Source organism: Montipora foliosa, chromosome 14 (genome assembly GCF_036669935.1).
Source record: "Montipora foliosa isolate CH-2021 chromosome 14, ASM3666993v2, whole genome shotgun sequence".
In the NCBI taxonomy this organism is placed as follows: Eukaryota; Metazoa; Cnidaria; class Anthozoa; order Scleractinia; family Acroporidae; genus Montipora; species Montipora foliosa.
The window spans coordinates 6,372,234-6,380,264 of NC_090882.1; the positions used below are offsets into that span (position 1 = coordinate 6,372,234).

General features: G+C 39.8%; 1 protein-coding gene and 1 pseudogene across 3 annotated transcripts in view; both read left to right on the forward strand.

Annotated features, from left to right (window-relative positions):
* The first annotated feature begins 640 nt into the window (after nucleotides 1–640).
* Nucleotides 641–2,585, forward strand: LOC137985572 (uncharacterized; annotated as a pseudogene).
* A 2,975-nt stretch (nucleotides 2,586–5,560) lies between these two features.
* LOC137985170 (uncharacterized) overlaps nucleotides 5,561–8,031 on the forward strand; it is a 28,015-nt gene continuing 25,544 nt past the window's right edge. The window contains exons 1-3 of one of the 3 annotated variants that reach the window (XM_068832691.1): nucleotides 5,561–5,793; nucleotides 7,389–7,526; nucleotides 7,897–7,973. The gene's annotated coding sequence lies outside the window, so the exon portion shown is untranslated. Of the gene's footprint in view, nucleotides 5,794–7,388; nucleotides 7,974–8,031 lie in introns of all 3 variants that reach the window. The other 2 variants (XM_068832689.1, XM_068832690.1) reach the window with 2 other exon arrangements.

Below are 8,031 nucleotides of genomic sequence, written 5' to 3' on the forward strand. Positions count from 1 at the left end.
TAGAAGGATTGGTTTCCAGATGTTTTCTTCATATGTTACGTGCTGCATGCAGAACTCCTTATTTGTGCCATATGCCATAAAGTAACCCCATTTGTATGTGGTAGAAAACATCTGATGGCATAATTGGTAGAAATATTTATGATTCTTGTTGAGAATTAAACTGGATTCATTTTCAGTGCAGATTGATTTCAAGCACGACAGATTGATTTCAAGACAAGCACGTCTTTCAGGGTTTGTCCTGGCTTAACTTGAATGTATTTCATTTCCAACACTCCTGTGGCACTCGGGGTGGGTAAATGAATGATTCTGTCTGGAGATGCTCCAAGAAAACCATGGGACTTGCTGATGAAAAACCCACACTCCTCCAAGGATACACCCCTGAAACCTTTCTTGCTCATCTCTGAAATGAAAACTTGTGCAATTTCTTCTTCTTTTTCTAGGCCCTCTCTGATAGCAGTTGTCTGCAGAGTTCGTAGGATGAGATGTTCGAGATATGCTCGTCCAGGTCCATCTGATTGTTGAACTCTCGTTTTTCCAGAAGCTTGTGCTTTGTCGGGGTTTGAATTTTGCCTTACCACAACGTGTATCTCCAATAGAGGTGAAAGCATCCTTCGAGAAGGCCTATTGGAGCCTCGAGCGCAGTCTCTCCGATGAGAAAATGAAAGAACTGGCTGCCACTACACTTCCATCTGTGGCTCTCAACTACATTGAACGGAAAGGCCCGCGTCCCCCTAAGGCACTTCTAGCAGCCATCGAAGAATTTAAAGAGACGCGATGACATTGTTATCACTAAACCGGACAAAGGGTCAGGTGTAGTCGTGATGGATAAGCAGGAATATCTGCGGTTGTTGTCGCAGGCCTCTGTGAATGATACAAGCAAATTCCGTGCTGTCCCCTTAGAGACACCAAAAAGTAAAGGGAGACCACCTAAGTATTACCATCCCCTACTAGAGAAAGAAAAACTGGTAGAGTCAACAGTGCGCAGAATTTTACCATCGGCGATTGCTGACTCCGTTCGACCTACCGGATCAAGGCTGGCTCACTTATACGGGTTGCCCAAGACCCACAAGAGGCAATTAGCAATGCGTCCTATATTATCTGCTACGGGCACTTACAACTACGCCCTTGCTAAATGGCTTGATGCTAAGCTTAAGCCCTTGTCGGTAAACGAACATACCATCACTGATATCTTTGCCTTCACAAATGAAATTCGTGGAGTTAAGATAAACCCGGGAGAAATCTTGGTATCTTATGGCGTCTCATCGCTCTTCACAAATGTACCCTTAGACGAAACAATTGACATCCTGGCACGGAAAGCTTTCGAGAACAACTGGTTCAACGACACGTATGATCTAAACTTGACCAGAACTGATCTCGTTGATCTTCTGCTCGTTGCTACAAAGGGGCAGCTGTTTCAGTTCGACGGGGCCCTATACGAACAGACCGATGGAGTAGCTATGGGGTCTCCCCTTGGACCCCTTTTGGCTAATGTATTTATGTGCTCTATTGAAGGGTCCCTAAAAAGTCAAGGAAAACTCCCAGAATTTTACCGCCGCTACGTAGACGACACTCTAGTCAGGATGCCGGATCTGGCAGTGGCTACACAATTTTTGGATACTCTGAACCACGCCCATAGCGCCGTGAGCTTCACTATGGAGGTAGAGAAAAATGGGATGCTCCCTTTCCTTGGGGTACAGCTTTTAAATCGCGCACCATGTGTTGAAACAAAGGTTTACGTCAAGCCGACAAACACAGGGCTACTCCTGCACTATCATAGCCATGTGGACAGCCGCTACAAGCATGGCTTGCTCGTCACAATGCTTGATCGTGCGCACCGGCTATCATCATCTTGGGCGCATTTTTCAGAAGAGTGTGAACGTCTGAGAGAAGTTTTCCGTAAGCTGAGGTATCCGAATCACCTTATTGATTCCGTCATAAACAGGTTTATCACCTCGAGAGTCGCAGTGGACCAACCTAAACAGCATACCGATGACGCCATCCGGATAGTTATCCCCTATAAAGATCAGGATGCTGCAGTGTCTGTCAAACGACAACTTAGAGATCTTAGTAGCAAGGTGCAGAAGACCATTCAACCCGTGTTTACTAGCCGCAAGCTTAAACAAGATCTAAGCTTGCGTGAGCCCAAGCCTAACATCGTAACCCAGCAATGCGTTGTTTATTTATTCAAGTGTGACCTGTGCGATGCAGGTTATGTCGGGTACACAAAGGGCCACCTTCACACGCGCGTTGAGGGACACCGTCAAAAGGCGTCATCTATTTACAGGCATTATTGCAAAGATCATAACACTGCTGTTCCGAACAATTTCTTAGCACGCTTCAATGTAATCAAGAAATGCACGAACAAATTTGACTGCCTTGTTAATGAAATGCTGTGTATTCAATATCTTAAACCAGCATTGAATGTACAGTCGGATTCTCTTCGTGCTAAAGTATTCATGTAATTAGCTTGGCACTCTTTTATGCAAATTCGTTTTAACGTAGCCTTTTTACAAACCGCATTTTATCTTTATAACCTTGATAATGGCGCAAGATGCACCGAAACGTCGGTTTCTTTCACTTATATTTCTTGTTTCATGTATTTCTAAATCGTTTCTTATAGGGATTAGCTTTAATCGGCTTTTGAACAACCGGGCCCTGGTTGTTGGAAAAGTACTGGTTCTATAAAGTAGTGTTTTGTTGCAGTACATGCAGTGTAGGAAAAATATTCCTATCCAGCACTGGAAAAGTTATATATCATCTAAAGTTGCCACCACAAGATTTGCAATCAAAGTGCCACTTTTCAGATGTTGGACACCAAATATAAATATTTTTTCCAATATATTTTCCAAGGTGCAAAGCAATACATTTTGTGTTATCTTATTCATGTTTTATTACTTCATGGGCTATTGAACCAACAAATATTTTGTTGATTTTGATATTGAATGCAGCCGAAATCAAACACTGAAACAGGCTGATCTGGATTTGCATGTCTTTTATTAAAGTGTGAAATATTAAAGCAATGAAGTTTATGACAATATTCTTGTACATGGGTTGTCCATCTTCATCACCAAAATCTTTGAAATTAATTTATTTCGTAAAAGTAATCCCATTTGCAAAAGCATAGACAAGACCCCTTGCAAAACCTAAGAAATGATGACCTCCGCTATTAGCCCCCCCTCTAGCCAATCTAAAACAGCCTTGACCCCCCCCCCTTCTTTTTCCCTCCACCCCCCTCTACATAAATAATGACTGGTCCCTTATTGATTAATATTTATATTGTTGATTAACTATCTTCGGAAAATGCGTGGTTACCCCCAATTTTCTTTTTGGATTTCAATAAAATTTTTAAGGACGATGCCTACTAGCTATTGTTATTGCGCATACGTTCTGCCCATCTCCAGATACTCGGATTTCCTATCGGTGATGCTTACTAATGCAGGGATATTTTTGCGCGGTTTAAAACTATGCAGAAAAAGTAGATCTTAGTAAGTGCTCTTGGTATTCAAAAAGAAAATTGGGGGTAACCATGCATTCTTTAGAGATAATTGAGCTTCAATTTGAGAAAGAACGCCTTACATTGCCTTGTATTTTAGAGCTTTATACAAATATTGTTCATGAATTATCTTTGAAAAAATGCGTGGTTACCCCCAATTTTCTGTTTAGATTTCAATAACACTTGAGAAGATCTACCTTTCCTGCATAATCATAAATCGGGGCAAAAATACCTTTGAATTAGTAGGCAACGTCCTTAAGATCTGCTTTTCCCGCATATTTAGTAAACCTCGCAAAAATACCTTTGAATTAGTAGGCACCGTCCTTAAGTCTATAAGGCACCCATTTCAAATAGCGCTTAGAAGCAGTAAGTAAGTCTAAGAACCCATTTTAAAACGGTTATCTTTCACTGCGAGTTACGGTTAGTGTGCACTCTGCAAGTGTCTGGCACGTACTGTAGTGATAATCAGATTGGAGTAATCACTTATTTGCAGTGTTTAGTCTAAAACAACCGTTGTCTTGGCTTTTGGGTTAAGAATATTGGCTTATGGTTGGTGGAAGTAACGCATTCTTTCACGAGTAGGATAAAGGGGTTTAGTTTGTAAAGAAGCTGTAGTGCTGTGTCCGTGGGGAAGTGAAATAAAGAAACGGCTTTAGGGTTACTGATCACTGTAAAGAAATTTGAAAGCTGAAGTTTCGAGTGTTAGCCCTTTCGTCAGAGCTAAACCCTTTTCTGTCTTTCACAAGTAGGACTAGTTTTCATAATGAAAAAAATAACAGCGATATTCTTTAATCATTCCTTTGGCAACATAGTTCGTATAATACAAGATTTATAAATATTTGTCTTTCAGGTTTTCAATTAAATAGAGCAGTATACAACTGGAAAGTAACTACATTACAATTAAACGTAACAATGGTATTTTTTGTAGTGTTACAATTAATAAACTAGAATTTATCTTGAAAGGTAATTACTCTTTTTGCAAAATGACCTGTTTACAAGCTGAATGTAAAGGAAATGTCTTTGAAATAATCGAAAGTAAGATAAGTAGCACTGCACAGGTTTAACGTTATATAAGTCATTGGACTTCTCCAAACTTGGTCAGTACTCGAGCATCATGGTTTTCGATTTTTTATTTTCCCTAAAAGCATGTTGGGATACAAGGGTGGCATTTCACCAACAAGTCGATCTCTATCAAAGAGAGGAATGTTGGAGCTGCCATTGGTTGTTGGGCATTTTCTGTGCATGGAATGGATGTGTTGACAACTTTCTGGCTGATTTCTGTCATTTCTGCATAATTTAATTTCTTGAAGCCACTTTTCTGTAATTCGACTGTGTTCTTGGGACAAGACTTGAAACAGTTCCCGTTTCGGAACTACTTTCTTGTTGTTTCTTGTGAAGAGCCCCTGTAACCAATTTCCTTCGAGTTATCATATCTTGTTCGATTTTGTTAATTGTTTCGGCTTAGAACGATCCTTGTTTCCGGTGGGGCGGGCGGCGGAAAGGCGGAATTGCTTCTCTGTTTTTTCTTTCAAGAAATGTTTGGCGTTGTTGTAAAAATCATCTTCTAAATAACATTTTTTTGTGAATCTTTAGGTGACCTTTCAATTCCTCTATTTCCTTATAGAAATCTATTTCATTTACGCAATCGCGTTGGCGTGACTCTGCCGTGCCATTGGTATTGCACATTTGTGAATATATCAAAGTTTGGACCCAGAATGGCCTGGGGTGAATAATAAAATATTCATTTGTAAATTATTCTGCGGAATTTGCATGGTCAAGTGGATTAAGGAGTAGGCAGCAGATCCAGAGGTAGGGAGTTTAAGATTACGTTCTGGTGAGTATACAGAAAGGGTATGAGAAATATGCAGTGTCTGTGAGTAGTGTTGTGTAGAGGGAGTGGGCATAAGTGGTATTCGGGGGGGGGGGGGTAGATGTGTGAAGGAAGGGTGGGTTAGGATGGAGGTAATGGAGAAGATCAGGAAGGGGTAGGTCAGTAGAAGGGAGGGAAAGATGCTTAGTTCTTTTTTTTTAAACCCCCTTAAAAAACCAAACCTATGCTTTTTTAGCTACACCCCCCCCCCCCCCAAAAAAAAAAAAAAAAAAAAAACAGAAAAATCCCTTTTTTACATAATTGATTAAACTAGTTTGAAAAAAAAAAGAACTGGTTTTAAAAAAATTCAAACCAAAAACAAAATTAAACCACAACAAATCCACTTCCGTCTTTGACGTAGACATTCTTGTTACTCGTCACGCAATCTTTCCTCCTCAAAGAACAACGACATTGAGGTAAAGAGATAAAGGTAAGTGAGTTGATGATGTATATTTAAATGTAGGTACGTCTTGTGAGAATTGATTGAATTTATGCTAAAGCTAGTTGCTTTAGTGGCAAATGGTAATAAACATCGTATCACATCTTCAATCGAATCAACGCTTTGGCAACCAGTTTTGATTTTGAACTCCATACCTTTCCTTGCGGTCAAATATGCATCTATTGAAGTCTGAAAACTTTCACCTCGATTGGGGCGTATGACGTTTGGATACTTTGAGTAATTTCTGCTTGTTCACCGATATCCATAAAGGCTGATTTATTACTTACATTTAGATATCGCGTGCACTGGTGATCCTTGTAATCCATTTGCCCTCAACAGCGAAATTAATGACAAACTGGAGCAGTACTATTTTCCCCTCTAAATCGCACCATTTTCTTAGCTCATCAAACTAAAGTAGAAGAAGAAGAAGAAGAAGAAGAAGACGAACTAAAGTGAACTAAAGTTCGTCCAGACGCATTATACGTCTTTCCAGTGCCCGTCTTTATAATATATGAATTTAACAGACGCGGGCAAAATGTTTGCCTAAGTTTGTCCTGGTTTGTCCCAGAAGAATTGTGCGTCTCTAGTATAAAAACGGCTAGTGGAAGAACTATCTGCGTTTCTGTATGTGAATAAACAAGTATTTTGTATGTATTGAAAAAACTATGAGATTGCAAAATGGTTTTGCTAAAGAGGTAATTAAGCTTCGCGTCGCCAATATTGGACGGAGATTGCGGCTTCTTGCATTCATGTTCTAGAAATGGGAAAATGATTCTGTGGCTGTTTTTTGTGTCTTTGCCTGAAGAAACTGCTTCATACCTCGTAATTATTTCAAGTTGTCTGCAAACGCAAAAGGTGATTCCTTTGAATTTTTGGGAGATCAGGTCTCTTGAAAAGTAAGAATTTATGTTGAATTAGTCAGGGTTGATAGACTTTAATAGTATTCGTTTCATAAAGCTACCAACAAAACTAAGACTGGAAAACTGTAGTTGAAATAATCTGATTTTTGTTTTCGTGATCAAATCGTTAAGTCTCCATAAAGCAAAACCTTTAAACTTTCAGAACACAGTCTATGTATACTAGATCATTTGGTCCAGTAGTTCCGCTTCGGTGGATATTCATACTCCAAGTATAACGACGGGCAATTTATTGTTTTGTCTCATTTAGCTCCTTAGGACGAGTTTAGGTTGTTTCCTAGAATTTCAGCATGGAGTTGCACCAGCGATCGCTAAGTGCCACGGTAATCGTTGACAGCCAGTATATGTATATTTTTTGGACTTTTTACCGCCAATCGTGTTTTCAGCAATTCAAGTGGTCAGTTTGCTATGCAATACAGAATTTGCACAACAATGTTTTGACAGATTTTTGGACCGGTTGCTAAGCGACGAGAGATCAGACTTTAAAGATGCATGAATCGAACCATTTTATGAAAATGCGCCTTGCCCCAACACCCTAAGGCAAAAATAAAAAAAAGTCTTATTATCAAATTCGAAGTGAACAATTGAGAATAGGAAGCTAAAGGAGTGAAGCAAAGTCTTCAGTGCTACAGCGACACTTACTCTAAGAATTGACTAATTACTTTCTAGGTTTCAAGGATTCAGTGAAATTCGGGCCAAATGTCAACTTCGCTTCAGCAATTTTATCAGCAACCCGTGGTTGTAGACGGTAGAAACGTTGGCTTTTCAATCTGCCTTCGATGATTAATTAATTGCTATCAACTTAGGGTGAGTTTTTTTGGGAGGGTCCAATAACGGAATTGTGATCTCGGATCATATGAATTCTTCACTACTGAAAAAAAGGAATGATCCGAGAAAATGTCTCAAGCCATGACAACAAGACCAATGGAGACCTGGAACAGAACGGCCTTGAATTTTTTTTAAAGCATTGACTGCGATTTCAAAAAATGGTGGTAAGCTGGCTTGTTTTGGAAGAATTCTACTAAAAGGAGTACCGAGGGTTCGTGGATTTGAAGGAAAATATGCAACAAGGAAAGAAATCTTTCAACAATCAACAAGCCGAGTGAGCCCACTGTGTCATCAGCTTCTTCGCCCATTGAATAAATTAACTTGTTCTTGCTTTTCTTGCCTTCCCAAGGAAGCCGAGCTTCCAAAACTGATCAGCAGACAAGGGCCACAGCTTAAGCACGGATGACTCTAAAACTAAAGTAACAAGTAAGTAGTTGTTCGCGGATCTTGGCGTTATGAAGGATAGCTACCACATTCCCCTTAA